At 38.2% G+C, this 6,000-nt stretch overlaps 1 long non-coding RNA gene across 9 annotated transcripts in view; it reads left to right on the top strand.

The window, feature by feature from the left end:
• The window catches only part of LOC104871329, a 114,124-nt gene that overhangs the window by 23,096 nt on the left and 85,028 nt on the right, over positions 1-6,000 (top strand). For all 9 annotated transcript variants that reach the window (XR_002025789.2, XR_004518617.1, XR_004518622.1 and 6 more), the window contains exons 2-3: positions 1,878-2,181; positions 4,158-4,232. This is a non-coding gene — a long non-coding RNA (uncharacterized LOC104871329). The remainder of the gene's footprint in view (positions 1-1,877; positions 2,182-4,157; positions 4,233-6,000) is intronic.

Raw genomic sequence — 6,000 nt, forward strand, 5'->3', positions numbered from 1 at the left:
AATTCTGCCAAAAGTCTGTTGAGGTTTTGGTAGAATCAATGAACCAATCAGGGAAAGCACCCTTCATAATAATATCAACTTTTTTTCCATTAACTTGATACCTGACCTTCTTTTGAAGGTATCTGTCTTTATTACACCCCTATGGTGGCTTTTAAAGACTTTTTTCCTTGATTTCAATTTTAAACAGGTGTACAATTATGTCTTTGGGTATAGATTTCCTTTTATTTATACTGCTTGGAAATTTGATGCTTCTTGAATATGTGAATGAGTGTCTTTCATCAGTTCTGGGAATTTTTTCTTCAAATATCATTTTTCATTGAATGTAAAATATCAATTCTAAGATACACAGTCTGCAAAATTTATGTAACACTAAATTTCTTGATAATATTATTATGGGTATTACTATTGTTTGTGTGTGCGTGTGTGTGTGTATTGTGTGTGTGTGTGTGGTTGCTGGGATTGAACCCAGGGATTTCAGCTACCATTCTATAGACACCCCTAATCCAGTAATAGCACTATATAACATACGAATTTCTCATGAATTTGGTAAATAATTCCTCAGTTGCATTGCTTGATACATAATCTTTTATATGCATCTCTATAAGAAAGAATAGCATATCCGGCGATTTAGCTCAGTGGAACCATGCCTACCTCACAAGTGCAAGGTCCTGAGTTTGATCCCTGGTGCAGGGAATAAAGAAAAAAAGACAGAATAGCATAATCTCTTTTCTTTCTTAGGTCCTGTAAGAAATTAGGTGTTTGCTTGGCAAGAATCTAATGATCACTCAACTGTGGCCATTGCAATTATTTTTTATTCCTTCACTAATGTCAGGCTGTGTACTACTTTTAACAAATTTTCCTGGAGTATAGTACACATCACAATAACTACTGTGGTTTGAATGTGTCCCCTAAAGTTCATGAATTGGAAACTTAATCCCCAAGGCAGCAGTGCTGAGAGTGGAACCCTTAAAACGTGATGAAGTCACAAGGGTTCTGCAGCCATGAATGGATTAAGATTACATTGGGGATAGATTATTGAGAGACTGGGCCTTTTACCCAGGCAAGTCTGCCCTGTCTTTTGCTCTTGCTGTCTTCCCTTTCCCCCTACTGCCTTGGAGTTACATAGCAAGAAGGCTCTTACCAGATGCGGGACTCTTGACCTTGGATTTTCCAGCCTATACAGCTGCAAAACATAAATTTCTTTTCTTTATAAGTTACCTGGTCAGTGGTGTCCCATTATAGTTATAAAATGGATGAGCACATTAATTCTTGATGTTAATAAATAGTTTTAAAAGATATTTTAAACAATAAACTCAACTGATTCATTACTGCCCATACATGTAACCCAGTTGAAATGTGGACAACACGAACAGCACAAATGCAATTTGACTGCTGCCTGGCCAACAGTAATTGTGAGAAACCACCAGTTCTGAGATTCATCTTGATTTCAGAGATGTTAAAAAAAGCTTATAGATTGTCATCGAAGAACTCAGGCCTTGCTTCTGAAAATATTATTTTTTTTTCTCTTCTGCTGGAATGGAGAGTAAACATATATTAGATTTTGCTCAACCTTCCGTGATTGTTTTCTGAATAGTTTCTTCTGATTTATGCTTTAGTTCTTTCTTTTTGTGTCTGATCTTCTGCTAGAGCAATACATCAAGTTTAAAATTTAGTGCTTGTGTTTTTTACTAATAGAAATCCATTTGACTATTTTTCAAAGTGTGTTTTCACTGTTCATAGTTTTCTATCCATGCAAATATTTTCAAATTACTATATATCTAAACATACATAGTAAGCACAGTTTTATAATCTATATCTGATATCTCTAACATCTGAAGTCTTAACAGGTCTTTTTCTATTGTCTTTTATTTATGCAGATTTTTGCCCATGGTGCTTTTGTCTTTATGCCCTGCAAACGAGTACTGAAGAAGAAAAGATTAGGGCCATGGTCTCCGTTGAGGGAGATTGAAAGCATTACTTGACATGCTGTTCTCGGGAGGAAAAAGGTAATGAGAACTCATTAAATCTGACGGAGGTACAGAAGAAGCGAGGACGCCTCAGATACTTTTTTTGGTAGCTGTGTTTATCGCCTGGAAAGACTAAGACTCAGGAAAACAGAAAACCACGATCAGCATCCGTAGACACCCCCACCCCACTCTCAGCGTGGTGAGCTGCCAGAGGGTAAGAGCGACTGAGTTTGCATCTGGACATTTATTTAGGTGTTGATTCTTCATTCAGAATTAACGGAGGTACAAGGATAGCACAGATCTGGGAGGTGGAAGGTGGGATGCTGGTGGATGCCTTGGGGGCCTGGGGACCCCCAGGCAGGAGAACCGAGGTGAGAGCTGATGTTAGAACGTGTTTTGAAGCATTTGTTTTGGAATTGTTAAACTGTGAAACCATCATCTCGATGAACCCTGAAACCGCAAGTACTCATGTACAATTCCACCAAAATAGAGGGACTGTCTTCTGAGGCAGGTGTTCCTAGGTGTGTTACTTTTCTCTTGCTGAGACAAAATATCAGACAACCAAACAAAGTTAAAGGGGTAAGAGGCTTATTTAGCTCACAGTTTGTGGAGGTTTCAGTCCCTAGCCAGCAGGCTCCAAGGCAGGGATGACAAACAGGCTTCGCAGGGAGAACAACATGGCACACACAAGGCAGCAAAGGCAACAACAAGGAACAGTTCATGGCAGTGAAAGACAGCAAAAAGCAACAAGAGACCTTCATCTGGTCTTTCTGCTCCTTTAATCTTACTCAGACTACCGGGATTAGGGCAGTGCCAAACCACTCACTCACATGGAATAGTTTAGTAACCACACACCCTTAATCCCAGCATCGCACAGATTCAGCTGCCTTCGAAAAAGATCGCCTGAAGCTTTGGGGGGACGTCTAGACACGGGCCATAACACCAGGCCTTTCCCCAGCATCTCTCATTTTCAAAAACTGCTTTGAAAAGTTTGATTAGTACATTTTGGTGTACACAACGATGACGCCTACTGTGGGGATTCGGCACACGGACATTAACACAACTTCATTCCTTTTCCGGCCCCTTCCCCTCCCTTTCCTCCCACTCCCCCATCTCTTGGTCTCCTTCCCTTTTGCAAAAGGTCCATCTGTTCCCTATCACTGTTTATTTTGCTTTTTATTTATATTTTGGTTTCTCGTATAAGATAAACCATGCCATATTCAAGTGTATTTGATTTATTTCACTTACCATTATGGTCTCAAGGTGCCTCCATTTTCCTATGAATGACTCAATTTATCCTTCTTTCTAGCAGAGTAGTACTCCACTGTGTAGTAGATACCTGAAAGCAGAATAATTTCCCCAGCGTCTCTCTATTCCAGTTGTACCACAGTAGTTTTACCGCATTTTCCAGTGGGCAAAAACATTTCTATTTTTTTTTTTTGTTTCTAAATTCTTTAGAAAGGTACATTTTTCATTTTCTCAGCCTGTACGTTTACAGATAGAATAAGTTCTTGTGTCAGATTTTAGCACAACTGTGCTAAAACCATAAAAGGTCGTGTTTGAGTTAAGAGCCCAAAGTCATCTTGAGACTTCTATCAATTTACATTACAGAGGGAACACAGATCCATTCACTGCAAATTTTAGTGCTGGAATATCAGAAAAGCAAAGAGATGTGGCAAACAGATAGGATTTTGTGAGAGCAGGCCCTTGAGCCCATTTGGTAGAACACTAAAGTTGCAAAGAGTGACGGGCTTTGCAAGTATATCTGAACAATGAGGTACACTTTTGAAATACAAAGAAAGGAAAGGTAGAATCTAGAAATGCCTGTATGGAGAGTAGGTCTCAGTACTTTTCTGAAAGATCTCTTCATTTATTTATTTTTAGTAAGCTGGTAACAACACGAGGCATTTTCCTCCCTGTTCATAAAAGCACATCCAAAATTGATTTTTTCATTTTCTTTTCCAAGGCACTTTCACCCATATGTTTCCAAACATCCCTTTTGCCTATTTTTGAAACCAGTGACAACAGCAATATAGAAATTTTGAAATGATACCAGTGATGATTTTAAAACATTCAGTATAAATGCCCACATAGAAATTTATTAAGTTAATTGATGTCCCGAGTGCATTTGTGGTCATGATGCATATTCTAGGCGCCAAGTGATCCTCTTGTTTTGATTGTACATGGTAGGGTTGCCAGAAAATCTCGTCATGGGTGAATCTACAGAGGTCTCCTTGGGATTCTGTGATGCTCGCCTGCCTATAAGTAAGTTGCTTTATTTTTTTCCTGTCTCTATTCCTTATTTTCTATCAGGTTGATTCTGTTATATATTAATGTTGCTTTAAAAGTTCAAATTATTGAAAGTAGAAGGGAGAGTGTTGGAGAAGAGGAAGTGGGTCAAGGGAGGGGGAAAAGAGGGGAGGGTGGCAAGGGGGAAACAATCCAGATATGCTCCGTGTGTGTGCAAATACACTAAGAGGAAACCCATGCTACAGGACTAATGCACATATGATAAAAAATATGAACGAACAATGAACAGAGCCAAAAACTTCACATTGTCATGTTGTGTGATGATTGTTTACATTTTCTTTGTTTTTGGTACCAGGGATCAAATTTAGAACTTTGCGCTTGCAAGGCAGGTGCAGCGCCACTGAGCTAAATCTACGGCTCTACATTTTCTCTAATGTATCGTAGAAGGAAATTCTCTTAGGAATTCTGTTTTCATTTTAATGCTCTTTCCTTTTGAGTTCATTTCAAATAACAAATATTAAAATTTTTCTTAATATATCTGTCTTGTATCACTTATTTTTCCCTTTCTCTTACACTTTTTGACTTACTCTTCCATAATAAGTATGCCACAGATAAGCCCAAAGAGAGAGTGTCTATCACAAATGAGAGCATAAGACCTTCATCCTTTAATTTGTCTCTAATGAGTCTCTCAATTACAGGTTGTCTTTCTAAAGTCTCCTGCTCTAGGAAGCTATGAGTTAACTTTCCTTAACATACTTTCTGCTCTGCACATGTTCTGTTTAGTCTTTCAGAAAAGATTTTGCTTCCTAATGTTGCCAGCTATCTAACACCTATAGGGGGCCTATTTCAAAATCCATGTTTTATGTCCAAAAGTTTTGGCTTTTGGACATTTACAGTGACAACAGAAGACTGGGAGTTAGGTGAATCCCACTTTGGAATAACCTTACATGTGATATGTCCAGTTTATTTTTGCCAAGTTATTTCACTATTACTTTTTTTCTTTTAATGTTAAATTAAGGAAGACTTTGATTTGTTATTTGTTGTATTGAGCTTATTGGAAATTCTTCATTCTACTTGTTGAGTGAATAGTATTTTATCTTAGGAGAGGTCTGTATGTTAAGACTTATTCAGTCAGAAAAACAGTATTTCATTAGAAGACCTAGATTGCTACCTTCACTGTGTTACTTTTCTGTTCAAGTGAATTTGGATGGATCAGTTAACTTTTTCTTAGCTTCTTCATCTGTAAAATAGAAATGATAATATCACTCTGCAGAGTTACTCTGAAACTCAAATGGTGATATCTGTGAAGGAGCTGTATAGACTGGAAAGGGGCTCCGGTATTACAATTCTAGGTGCTCACGTGTTATTTTACTTGTATACTTGGTAAGTTGTTTTTGTGTACTATATTTTGAGGGGTAGTAAAGTCAAGTCACATTGCTTCCGGTCAAATTCCTCCTCTTCCTTTTACTGGAGGTGTGACCTCCTCTCCCTTAACTTCATTTTCTTGCTCCATAAAATGAGAATGACGGTATGTGTACCTCATTAGGTGGCTGTGAAGATTAAATCAGCTAATCCACTTCTAGCACTATCAGCACATCTGACAGACACAAACTGTCACCACCACCACCATTATCACAGTCCTCAGATTTGAAAAAAGAACTCATTTCCTATGTTAGAAACTCATATTTAGGGCTGGGGATTTGGCTCAGTGGTTCTGCCGCCTGCCTTGTAAGCACAAAGTCCAGAGTTCGATCCCCAGTACCAAAAAAAAAAAAAAAAAAAA

Source organism: Fukomys damarensis, unplaced genomic scaffold (assembly GCF_012274545.1).
Source record: "Fukomys damarensis isolate Sample0158 unplaced genomic scaffold, DMR_v1.0_HiC HiC_scaffold_3, whole genome shotgun sequence".
In the NCBI taxonomy this organism is placed as follows: domain Eukaryota; kingdom Metazoa; phylum Chordata; class Mammalia; order Rodentia; family Bathyergidae; genus Fukomys; species Fukomys damarensis.